The sequence below is a fragment of the Euprymna scolopes genome, chromosome 13 (assembly GCF_053919585.1).
Source record: "Euprymna scolopes isolate OS-2025 chromosome 13, ASM5391958v1, whole genome shotgun sequence".
NCBI lineage: Eukaryota > Metazoa > Mollusca > Cephalopoda > Sepiida > Sepiolidae > Euprymna > Euprymna scolopes.
This window is the reverse complement of record NC_136494.1, coordinates 85,724,857-85,739,066: the sequence shown is the minus strand read 5'-3', so window position 1 is coordinate 85,739,066 and position 14,210 is coordinate 85,724,857. Positions and strand designations below refer to the sequence as shown.

At 32.4% G+C, this 14,210-nt stretch overlaps 1 pseudogene; it reads left to right on the top strand.

Moving 5' to 3' along the window:
* The first annotated feature begins 12,844 nt into the window (after window positions 1-12,844).
* On the top strand, window positions 12,845-13,079 carry LOC145292523 (U2 spliceosomal RNA; annotated as a pseudogene).
* The last annotated feature ends 1,131 nt before the right edge of the window (window positions 13,080-14,210 follow it).

Sequence of the window (14,210 nt, the reverse complement as noted above, 5' to 3'; positions counted from 1 at the left end):
GTCACGGTAACATTCGAGCTTCTTAAAGTATATCTCGATGAACAATGGGATCTTTCTGCTGAAGTCTGTAATGAATTTAAAAATGAAACTTTTGATTTTGATCTCCTGGAGAGCATTCCCTTTGTTTGTGAACTATGGCCGAGTAAATGTATTAATTAATTCTTAAATGTATTTTTAATATCACAAGAACCAGAAGTATGTCCCTTCTCATTGAATATTTCTTTCTAATTTCACGGTTATATCAAGAGTTCTAGCATACAATTCTTGTAAAACTTTATTGGTGTTTTAAATATGTTCTTGTTTTGTACAACTATAGAACAGTATTATTAGTACATAATATTATATATATATATATGTATATATATATACATATATATTCTAATGATTATTTATATATCATTTTTAATTTTCATTAATTATATTTATAAAAATTCAATTCAATGACATTATATTGCATTTGTATTGCGTGTAAATCAGTTCGTTAAAAGTGTTCGTTTACATACGAGCACGTTTTATTGAGAGCATAACCAGTTTTGCGGTAATATATTCCACGTTGCATACAATAGAAGTCTTATTCGTTCTTTTGTAAAAGGGCGAGGCCGTGTTGTGAATATGTTACAAGGAGAGACGAAAAAATATATCTCATTCAAACTCCAAAAGTGTAAGCCATGTTTAGTTTCAGAATAGTTTCCTATGGTGCGTTGTTCTTAACAAGTCTTGAGAGGTGACTGGTTTGCAGTAGACAGTTCCACAGAGCAAAATATTCTTACCGTGTCAAGACAGAAAAAACATGCGCAATTGCTACAGAAAAGGTTTAATATTTATGGGGCAATTCTGGTTTCTGATTTGTTGGTAGCAGAACGTGAATTAATTCGATTCGTCAGTTTCTAGCAGCATCGTTTATAAATAGAATCGCCCGACTGTGTGGGATCATACCCAATTATACTTCCAAAATATTGCAACATCCCCCCCTATTTTTTATTATGGAGAAGCCTGCTCAAAAGTAAATATATATATATATAAATATATATATATATATATTTATATTCAATTATACATAACAAAAATTATAAATCATTTGGATCTTAGAATTCTAGCATGTAAAAACGCCATTTTAATTGTGTTCAGATGCCAAGGCAGATATATATGTGAACAGAGAAGATAAATAAAAGAAATGGAAGGTACTTTAGCCATTAAAAGGGGAGGTTATGTGAAAACGAAGTCATTTCTTACATTTGATTATGCAGTTGTGTAAAAACAAGAAGAGCAAAAAACGCATACATATAAATAAATATATATAAAAATAAACATACATGCAATATGGACCCGTTTAAAGAGTTTTTTTGTTTTGTTTGTTTTCTTTTGTTGTATTTTTTTGTTAATTAAAACAATACAAAAAATAATAAGACATTTTTGAAAAATAAGAAAGAAAACTAATGTGCACAAAATAAAATAAATAAAAGTCAATTGTAATTTCTGTGTGCCTTAAAATAAGCATGCAAAAAGTATTTTGTCGAAAAGGAAAATTACAAAGAGGTATTTAAAAAAAAGGGATTTAATTTTTTTTTTTGTTTTATTTCAGCAAAAGTATTAACTACGCATTAGTAGGTTAAAGTGTTAATACAAATCAAATGGATACAATTTATCATCTTGTCCAGGACTATTTTTTATATATAGAAATGTATATACATACAGGGTCGTGAAAAAAATTATTCAATCGAATCCCCCTACAAGTTTTACGAAAACATGCTGTAACTTAATTCTTGTTGTGGGTTTTGTGAATACATCAGCGATATTTTGTTCTGATGATATGTAATTCAAAATAATGGATTCCTTTTTCACCTCGTTTTTTATAAAATGGTATTTTATATCTATATGCTTAGATCTTTGGTTGATTATCGTGTTCTGTGCAAAGACTATACTGGCTTTATTATCACAATTAATTACAATGGGGATTTTAGTTAATTCTGGCTCTAAAATAGTATTTAGGTATTTAAAGGTAGAGTGCTTCCTGGGTCGTGTGTGTGATCGCGATAAATTCTGCCTCGCACATAGAGAGAGATACAATCTGTTGCTTTTTAGATTTCCATGAAATAATAGGCCCATTTTCTGAGAGTTTGAAACAATATCCAGGTATAGTTTTTCGATCTTCGGCGCTTCCCCAATCTGAATCCGAAAAGCCTTCTAATTTTAGGGGATTTCTTTATTTTCTAAATACTAACTTCTGTTCTTTAGTTCCCTTAAAATAACGCAGGACTTGTTTAACTCTGTTTAAATCCTTCATTGTCGGTCGTGATAATTTTTGTTACAGTTTTGTTCCTGTATAGCATATGTCGGGTCTGGTCGCAGTCATTAAGTATACAAGACTACCTATAATTTCACGGTATTTCTTATCATTTATTTTTTCAGATTCTGTGTGTATATTTTTATTAATATCATTTTCGACCGGTGTAGAGCGTTTCTTGCACTCTCCCATTCCAAATTTTGATAGTATTTTGTCTATGTATCTCGATTGATTCATCGTAACAAGTCCTTTGCTTGGAGTAGATTCTATCCCCCAAAACCAGGATATGTTGCCAAGATCGGTCATTTTGAATCTTGTACCTAATTTGTTCTTAACATCGGTTAACATTATGCCACAATTTAATGCGATTAAAATATCATCGACCCACAAAACCAAAATCAGTAGTTTATCGCCTTTGTGTTGGGTATAAAAACAGGGGTCTACAGTGCATGTCCTGAATTGTTGTATAATAATATAATCATGAAATACGGTATTCCAACACTGAACACTCTGCTTTAGACCATATAATGACTTGTTAAGTCGTCACACGCTATTTTTATTTGTCATTATAAATCCCTCTGGAGGGGGTAATATAAATTTCACAGTCTATTGGGGCATTCAAATAAGCATTTTTTACTTTCATTTGATGGATGTTTATGTCATATTGCGATGCGATTTGCAGTAAAATTCTGATTGTCGTTAGGTTAGTGGTCAGAGAAAACGTAGAAAAATATTCTATACCATAAATCTGAGAGTATCCTGTAGCAACAAATCTAGCTTTGTACTGTTCTACGCCTGATGCTGTAGCCTTTTTTGTAAAGACCCATCTTGTATAAATAACATGTTTATCTTTTCGGAGAGGCACTACCGTATAGGTATCCTTTTCGGTTAAGGCATCTATTTCTTTTTTCATGGCAATTTTCCATTCATCACAATGTTCTGAATTAATTGCTTCGTTAAAGTTTTTTGGCACATTTTCCATTGAATAGCAATAGTCGATTTGATAATCTTTTATATTGTCGACCACAAAAAAGCGGGTCGCCTTCTATTTCTTTTAGGATATCTTTCGCCTTTATCATCATCATCATCATCATCATCATCATCATCATCATCATCGATACTCTTGTCTCCGTCATTTTTATTGTCTTCGTTTGTTTTAATTATTTGAGGGAATATAATTTCATCTTCTTCATATGACGGGGGTTCGTCTGTAAAATTAAACGCGTCTGTGAATTTTACACATCGGGTGCATTTATTTTATTTTTCTCTTGAAAAAAATACTAAATTGGCTGGACTGTTCTGATCGTATCTAAGAAATATACCTCTGTCGGCTTTAGTATTCAATTTACTATTTTTATCTATATATTCGAGGCAAGTTGAACCAAATATATGCATTCTGCTTAAATTTATTGTTGTTTTACCACAGAAAGATTCATATGGAGTTTTAGATAGTGTTTTGTTAAAGCACCTCTTGCGTTTATAGGCTGCCGCCATAAGTGCGTACATCCAGAGGTTTTAAGAGAGTTTTATTCAATGAGTAGGCACCTTGCCATTTCAAAAAGTGTTCGCCACGCACGTTCAGCAGTCTCGTTTTGGTGTGGCGATCTAGGAGCTGATGTTTCATGCCTTATATGATGGTTAATTAGTAAACGTTCAAAGTCTTTATTGGTGAATACCGTTGTCAGAGCGATTGTAACACAAACGCTATCCATAGAAATAAGCATATATTAGAGATAGACTTCTCTGAGAAACGTACTGAACGCAATTAAAGAAACTACCTTTACTGAAACTGTGACACATCTAATGAAATTCATTTAAAATGTTTGTAGCAAAAACACGGACGCTTATATTTGACACTTAAAAGTACCTGATAATATATTGAATAAAACATAGGAAAAATTACTTTAATATTTATTATATCACCAGATTTACAGGAAATAATACGAGAGAAAAAGTCTCTTTGGCATTGGAATGTCGAAGCTAATACTTTTCATCATAAGAGGAAAGTGGCAAGTATTAAAGAAAAATATAACATATAGATAGCGTCACAAAAATTATATTGAAAATAAAGAAAGTATATAATTAGGTATATTAAAATAGATATGAAAATTTCCAATAATTGTGAGTTCAAATATCATTTTGATCAACCCTACATTATCTTTGAATTAATATCTACAAGATTTTGCTTAAGTTTTTGCTGGTTTTGTTATACCAGATTCCTTCAGTTTCTCACTGTGTGTCTTTCAGATAGATATAGCATCATCTTTCTTGTGATCCATTTTTTATTCTCAATGTACATGTCCATCTGGACAAGAAAGAGATTTTACTAGTTCTGGGAACTGTTCTCTCGATTCCTCGATTTTGTTATTTTACAAGGATTTTAATATCTACTCACATTAATTTTAAGTACTATACAGGAATTGTACAAGATAATACAAGGTCTACACCTTCGAAAATAGTATACCCTGTTAAGCAATCACAATTCTATTCTAAAATCCTATTCTAAAATTGTGTTGAACTTTTATAAAATGTTGAACATTGTAGAGATTTTATTCTTTTCTCTTAAATGCATTGTCTACTTTTTAATTATCCACATTACTTTTAAGTTATTCCGATTTTCATCGTACTATAACCATCTTATCTGTTGCGTTTCCATTTTAATTCTTAACATTTTATTTCTTTATTGTTAGTCTTTTACCTTCCTATTTATTTATTCTTAATTATTTTTTCTGGTGATATATTAATGTTTTGGATTCTTGTAGTCTATCTCTGCTCCAATATATATTATTATATACTTCCTTTATTTGCAATCTAAATGTTCTTAAACCAGTTTTTATATATATATTTTTATATAACTAGCCTAGGTGCCTAGAGTGCTCGGGTATTTGGAGGTGTGTGTAAAGCAAAACTAAGTGGTAGTAGGCAGGCAGACTCGAACCTGTGCCACGAAGAGGGAAAATAAAGTGAAAGAAAAGTTGTCGTCTTAACCGATGTCGCAATGACGCAACCGGAAGTCAAAAGCTTTAAAATTAACCGAAGTCAATCCAACAGTGAGGATGACTTGCTAAAATATCAGCGAAAAAAATGACCCCCCTTTGTACAAAACGGCCGAGTTTAGGGAGAAGGAATTCATGTTTTTGGGGCAAAGTTTTCGGTATTTAGCGTCCGAGCCATCAAGCTTAAAAACGATACCAATCTTGTGAAATGTGTCGCCTCTGTCGGAAGTTTTAGCGAGACACATAAACATGCATATATACATTTAAACAGACATATAATATTTATATTATGGATACTCATTCATTCCTTATTTTGTTGAAAAATATTTAGTTTCGGAATACCCCGACATAAATCGTTTTCTCTCTCATTATTTCTATAATGATCTGATTGTATAACAAAATTTTAGTTTACTTTAATTATATAATGTAATATTTAATTGCTCCTCATAAAATTGCTTAGCTTAACACTTTACAAAATATATACAAACACAACATTTCCCTACGCAATAACTCTGTCAAATTTTAGTCTACAGACTCGAAATTTGATATTCAGGGTACTGAGATTTGGGATAATCGATGTGATCAGTTTTGGGCCGGAAATCTTGCGATTAAGGGGTCAAAGTTCAACTATTTGACTTTTGAGAACTCTACCAAACTCCTCCGACAATTTTAGGTCTACATACTTGAAATTTTAGATATAGGTTCGATGGACATGGATCTAACTTAATAACTTGATGTCATCCCAAAACAATAAATTTAGGGGGTCATAATAGGGGTCAAAGTTTTAAAAAATTGACCGCTTTAAAAAAAAAATGCTCAATATACACCTCCAAATACCCGGGCAACGCCGGGCACCCATGCCAGTATATATATAAGAATAATAGTATAGCTATATTTTAAGTTTCAAATTGTTGTTATTACTACAATATTTTTTCATCATATCAAAACTTCGTTATGTTTTAACAGATCAGTTTCGTTACGCAGAAACAATATGTGATTATTTGGTCAGTATCGAAACTTTCTTTGCATATACTACTCATAAAAACAGACTTTTCGCTTGGATGTAAAACCAAATATGCAATTGTTATTCCGACATTATTTCTTATGCATTTTTCTATCGAATTAAAATTTATTTTTCCAGGAAATGCACGCACGAGAAGATTCGATATTGACATAATAAGAGTAAACATCGTTTTTGCTTATCAAAACACAAAAATGAATTACATAATATTTTATATGCTGAAAAAAGTGTTGTGTAAAAATAAATAGTTTAACTTGCAATGCAGATCTACTTTTTCTTTTATCTATGTTTTTACAAATTTATATCAAACAAATATTGAGCTTCTAAACAAGAAAAATTCGTATACACAAAGGATAAGGTATAAGGAAAATCATATTTTACTCTCTCTGTCTCTGTCTGTCTGTCTGTCTGTCTCTCTCTGAATATATATATATATATATATATACATAGAGAGAGAGAGACACTTATATGTAATATACTGAGTTCGTGTAATTCAGTACGTTTTCATATACTAATGAGTTTTTAGCCAGAAAGAGTTGACTTAAGGAGTAAGCTACAAAGTTATCATATTTCACAATTGAGCATTTATATACTGTAGAAGCAAAATGAAGACTTCAAAAAGGGTGTTGATGGCAACAAAAAGTGTATTTCTGGACATGGAAACAATTGTAACGTAAAATGAAATACACTCATGTTGCCATGAACACCCTGTTTGAAGTCTTGATTTTGCTTCCACAGTATATATATATATATATATATATATATATATATATATATATATATATATATATATATATATATACTAGAAGTACGAAGAGCAGAGAACAACTATTAAAACGAGTACATATTTCGTGCACCAAAATTATTTTTTCTCGTAATATCTACAATTCTCAATTCACTTTTAAACGAGGAGTACGCTAAGGCTACCGAGGTCCGCTTTGTAATTCGAAGGCAGTTAAAAAGAAAAAGTTAGTATTTTGTTAACTCAGATTCAGGAAAAGTACTATTAAAACCAGCTACTTACTTCTACCTACAACTATTTCAGATCAATGCAAAACATAATTTTGTCTGAAATGAAATAAAACATCTTAGATTCTTACGCAACATCTTAGATTATGGCAAAGCTGGCATTGTTTGTAAGTCACAATGACAATATGTGCAACAGAGAGGTTAGTAAGTAATATCTGCAACAGAGATTAGTAAGTCACAATGATAATATCTGTTACAGAGAGGTTAAAATTTCAGGTCATAAGTGTATAAGATCAGTCATCATACCAATGCAATTTACAAGCCCATCTGATTCTACAGGAGGAATAACAAATATGAGAAATTAATTTTTAAACATATATCTATAATGTGTGTGTGCGTCAGTGTGTATAATTATAGACACATATATATAGACATCGTCAAAGTAACATAATATAAACATATCTATAATAAGACCTGAATGAGTGCTTATATATATATATATATATATATATATATATATATATATATATATACTAGTATGGATAGCCGACATTTCCCGCATTGAATACTGATTTAAGAATATTTCATACACATATTCTTATTGTCATCAAAATCGGCCAAGTCGCATATGTTTTAATCAGATCAATTGATTGCTCGTTCTAGTTGGGCACATCCGAGTGTATTGGGATGACGCTTTGAATGCCACACTGCACTGACTTCGTCCCCAATACATTGCAGTCGTGATTGTACTGTAAATAATCTACCATTGATATAAAAAAATGTTTTAATATATAATGGGTTGAAGTTAAGATTAAAATGCAAAAAAAGGGTCATGCTTTAATTGTGCTTTAAACGGAAGGATTTGTTTCGAACGCGCCGCTGCCATATCAAAGAACCTATTCTTGATTTTCCTGTCTTGATTTGGTTTTAGTTTACAATATAAAGATATTCTGATGGCGCAATTGTGCTTTACACTGACACATTCGTTTCGAACGTGTCCTTGTAATACCTACTGTTGATTTTATGTCGATCCTTTCGGCTTGTGTCGTAATAAAACTTCTCAAATGCACTTGTGATGTTGGGCTATAGTAAAAATCACGTGTTCTTTCTTCCCTCAGATAATTTCGACTATCGATCATCGATATCTATCGAAGACATTCCAATAAAAAGCTTCTCCGGAAACACTATCAGCCATATGAAGTAAATTCGTTTTAAATTTCGTAAGAATCGGACCAGTCGTTCTCGAGTTTATAGGAGACGAACTCACACAAAACGCACCAAAACTTACTCAAAGTTACTTGTATATATATATATATATATATATATATATATATATATATATATATATATATATATATATATATGTCTGTGTGTATGTGTGGGTATGTCTGTAAGTGTGTGTGGGTATATGTGCTTTTTATCTTTTTTATCGTTTATATATTTTCAAACAAGATGTATGCTATATTTATTAATTAATGTACCCAAACGTACAAGAATTATCATCTATTTTAATGGCTTACACAATTATGGCGAATGCATTAAATGTTCTTGCATAGATACAATAACCTATACATCCATTGCTAATAGGTATTTACAAATAAAAGTACTACAAATATACTTATTTAAACCGGTGTATTAATTATATGGCATTTTTCTCTCAGTATCTCGCGCTTTATACACCTCTTTAGACGTCCTGCATATGTAAACACATACCCACCCACACACATATATACATCATTATATATATATATATATATATATATATATATATATATATATATATATATATATATATATATACGTGTGTATGCCCTATTAAAATAATATATGTGTGCGTGAATGTATGTATGGTTTATATATGTTTGTGTATGTGTGTTTGAAAGAGTTTATGTTTATGTGTGCAGGAATAAATAGTAATAACGTATTCGCGCTTTTTTTATTTTTGAATCGATATCAATCGATATATACAAAATTTGACACATGTTCACTTCTTCAAATATTTTTGTCTGCATACGAGAGTTTGTATGTCTTTTTATTTGATAGTGTTCACATTAACGTATGTATGCGTATCTTGTATGTATGTGTCTGTCTGACAATCGGGTGAGGGGTTAAGTATGGGTTCATATGCGTGTGTGTGTTAGTGTTTGTGTACGTGCATAATTGTGTCGACATTTTATTTTGGCTTTTTTAAACAAACCAGATGTTCATTTCCCAGACTGAACTGACATCTCTAAACAGTTTTTTTTTTTTTGAAGAAATGTTTCTCCGGCTAAATGGGTAAGACATCCTAACTATTTTTTTTTATTTATTCGGTAAGATATCTACTTGTTTAAATGAACAAGTACACTAGTACATAACATACTTTTATGAATTAAAACTCTTAATCTTCTTGACATTTTGATCATTACGTTTCATCTAATAAAATTAGGGAAACAAGTTCTTCCTTCATTCTCAGGTAACATAAAAAAAACGAAAACAATTTCTTCTAATAAATATGAAATATAATTATATCAAATAAAATATTATTTCGGATTTTTTTAGATGAGGCTTATCGAGTTGAATTATTTGGATTTTTCGGACTACTGTTCTCATCGATTACGTTGTTTTCATAACGTTTCCATCGATGTGAATTCGAACGTGTAAGTCTGTTTTTAAGCCGTGTATACGTAAAGTATTTTGAAAAAAAATCTCTTCATTCAATCAACGTTATTTAATTCGTAATTGCATTCTTAATATCGCCCGTATTAAGCACTTAGCCGTAGACCTCCAGAAAGACGAGAGAGAGATTAGTAAGTAATATCTGCAACAGAGAGGTTAGTAAGCCACAATGATAATATCTGTTACAGAGAGGTTAAAATTTCAGGTCATAAGTGTATAAGATCAGTCATCATACCAATGCAATTTACCATCCCATCTGATTTTATAGGAGGAATAACAAATATGAAACATTAATTTTTAAACATATATCTACAATGTTTGTGTGCGTCAGTGTGTATAATTATGTACACGTGCATATAGACATCGCCAAAGTAACATATAATATAAACATATTTATAATAAAACCTGAATGATGCCTTATATATATATATATATATATATATATATATATATATATATATATATATATATATATATATATATATATATACACTAGTACGGATAGCCGACGTTTCCCGCATTGAATGATGATTTAAGAATATTTCATACGCATATTCTTATTGTCATTAAAATCGGTCAAGTCGCCTATGTTTTAATCAGATCAATTGATTGCTCGATCTAGTTGTGGACCCATCCGATCGTATTGGGATGAAGCTTTGAATGCCACACTGCAGTTACTTTTTTTAGATGAGGCTTATCGAGTTGAATTATTTGGATTTTTCGGACTAGTGTTCTCATCGATTACGTTGTTTTCGTAACGTTTCCGTCGATGTGAATTCGAATGGGTAAGTCTATTCTGAACCTGTGTATACGTAAAGGATTTTGAAAAAAAAAACTCTTTATTCAATCAACGTTATTTAATTCGTAATTGCATTCTTAATATCGCCCGTATTAAGAACTTAGCCGTGGACCTCCAGAAAGCCGTCACTGTAACTCATTAGTATTTAGCAATATTTTCCGTTGCGCTATTGTTCTTGTGCTGTTAAGACTTCTGGCCGGTCATGTTCTTCGAAAAGAAAATAAGCTACCCCGTGCATAAAGGTAATGAGTACGGTCAGGAATTGCGAGCGGAACCCTTTATTTTCATCACCGCGGTAGTGTGCTCTTGTAATTCAGAATTGTATTTGTGGTTGCCCATATTGAGGTTTGAACCTCCAGAAGAATATCACTTTTTACAATTAATTTTTCCATGAACTCTAACCACTGCGCCATGAGTCCTTGCGGATAATTCTAATACGAATTTCAGGAGCTTTAAACCTATATTGTTTTCTAGTTGTAAATATCACTATTTATTATTAATGATTTACGTATCTCGCTCTCTCTCTCCCTCTCTGTCTCTCGCCCCCCTCTCTCTCTCTCTCTCTCTCTCTGTATATATATATATATACATATATTTACACATATATATATATTTATATATATATATATTTATATATATTTTATATATATACATATATATATATTAATATTTTACTTAGTACTTATATATATTATATATTGCTTATAATTACTGGCCCCCAGATAGTATAAAATTGTATACTATGTCTCTTACTAGTTGGTAATTTGCCAGCATATGTGCGCTTTCTTTCAATCGCCTCACTCTCAAGCGTTTCTCTCCGTCTATAATTTTTTAATGATAGTACTCCGAAATTCCGTCCAAATTCCCGAGTTCGACAGAAATATTCCCGAGTTCGATTTGAAGAATGCCGGAGGTCACATCGACGGAAACGTTGCGAAAATCACACTTAAAATGAGAACCATAGTCTGATGAATCCAAACAATACGAATAACCTTTGTAAAAGTTAGGAAGGTGTATTTTCTCGTGAAATTTATAAGTTAAATAATCGTCTTGACGAGATACGTATGCATTGATTATAACACTAATCTTCCAAAAAGAAAATCTGAAAATAACATCAGTAATTATCTAATTATTCAGTTATTTTCTTTGATTTACCTGAGACTGCTATCCGTAGGGAACGCCACATGGATATAGTGAAGGGAGCCACCGATGACTCCCTATGCGCGCGTTTGGGTTGGCATCAGAGTGAGATCAGCATCGGACTAAGCTGTCTTTGATACAGCCATGTTTTTTTTTGCAAAAATTCGGACTTTAACAACAACAACAAAAAAGTAAATATATATGATTTTATCATTTCATAACATTTCTAGTTGTCCAAATGTTCTCCTATAAATTTATTATTATAATTGCTTGTGTAGCCAATTAACTTAATTTAACAAGTTTTTTTTTTATTTGAATTATGCGTTTTTATTTTTAGTCGCGTGCAAGCGACTCTATAAGTCACTCCGTCGGTCGGTCGGTCGGTCGGTCGGTCGGTCGCTCGGTCTGTCCGTAACATTTTTGTGCTTATATTTTTTGGTTAAGATCAAAGGTCTGTTGATAATAGATGCTGTTCTTAGCCTTTTAAGCTTTTCTTGGCTTTCTGGCCCAGATCGAAGTGTGGTATCTGTTTCGGCAGATGCTGCAAGCAAAAACCATGTGTGGGGGCAACCCCACATGATATACCTTGGTCAATGTGGGAGTAACCTTCATACCAATAGTAACTATCCAGCTCCCCTACTCTCCGGGGAGCTGGTTCGCATTCCCCCTTCACTCCTCACATTGAAAATCAGCATTGTGCCTAATTTGCTCGGTGGGGGAGCAAATAAATACCTTTTTCTTGCCCTTTTGGGCAGGATCAAAGTGTAGTATCTGTTCCAGCAGATACTGCAAACAAAGACCATATGTGGGGGAAACCCCACATATAAGACCCTGGTCAATGTAGGGGATACCGTTCATACCAATGGTCACTATCTATCTCCTCTACTCCTCGGGGAGATGGTCCCCATTTCCCCTTCACTCCTCACATTAAAAATCGGCCTTGTGCCTAATTTGCTCGGTGGGGGAGCTAATAAATTCCCTTTTCTTGGCCTTTTGGCCAAGATCAAAGTGTAATATCTGTTCTTACTACATGCTGTACTTATGTTCGTAACTTTCTGATATAAAGTAAGGGCCCACTTTTCTGTATTAATTTAATGTAAAAAGATCACCCACTTTACAACCAGTACGTCTCTAAGACATTCAAGTCATTCTCCAGATCATTCAAGTTGTTTTTGAAGAATTTCAGTAACTTTTTAGGCATGCAAGTCATCCTTAAGGTCATTCTATTCATCCTTAATTCATTAAAGTCATTCTAATCATTTACTTTATATTTATTTAAGTCATTTCAACCCATTTTTCGGTCATTTTTATGTTTTAGAAGTTCATGTCAATCCTACATTAATGCATTCATTCATTACACGAGAGCACGCGACTAGTGGCTATCGGTCTTGTTAAAAAACATCGGTTACTTTTGTTTCATCTTAGCGTTTACATGATTCCTTCAGATTAATGTTTACATACTTATTATTATTCAAATTGAATTAAAATAAAAAGGAATTGTTTAAACATTAATCTGAAGGGAATTGTGTAAACATTAGTTCAATGAAAATAAATATTTTGAGGGTTTTTTTGAATTTTTTAGGTTTTAACAGGTTGTCATATGCCAGAAGTAAGCGAGGGGCGGAAAACACGTAATCTTATGCCAGCGGGGGGGGAGCAATGCAGGTAATTATATGCCAGCAGGGGGGAAGGGGGCTAACATGAATTATATGCCAGCGGGGGTGGCACAAAACAGGTAATTATATGCCAGCGGGGGGGAGCAAATTTTCCAACCGTCCCGAGCGGCAAAAACTGATGCTACGCCACTACATGATCCCGTTTTTCCTCTTTCGAGTTGGCCTTGTGCCTAAATTTTTTATTTATGGTGAACTTACATTGTATTTTGGTCGGAATAAAAGATTTTATACCTGAAAGTGTCGTATTAGTTTTGATGCTGCACTGCAAATCCTTCATAGTTGATACGTTTTTTTTTAATATTTTTTACTAACCGGAGTGCCTCTTTTTGGGAAGCTTGTTTTACTCACATAAAAAACCGACATTGTATCTAATTCTGCCCTCGTGGGTAGGCAAGTAAACAAATTGTATAATAACCTTTCTTTTGCGATGATAATAAATATGAGCGTCTGTTATTAGTGAAGTAGTATAATATATGTATACATATGTGTGCATGCGTATCTGTGCGTGAGTGTGAATATGTGTTTCTGTATAGTATGCGTGTAGGTGTGTATTTATGTGTGTGTGCTTTGGCATCCGGCAGTGCAAATATAATGAGGGAAATAGAAATCTAAAGATGCACGTGCCCATTAAATGAATATATATTTAAGGATCATCCGTATAAATGAA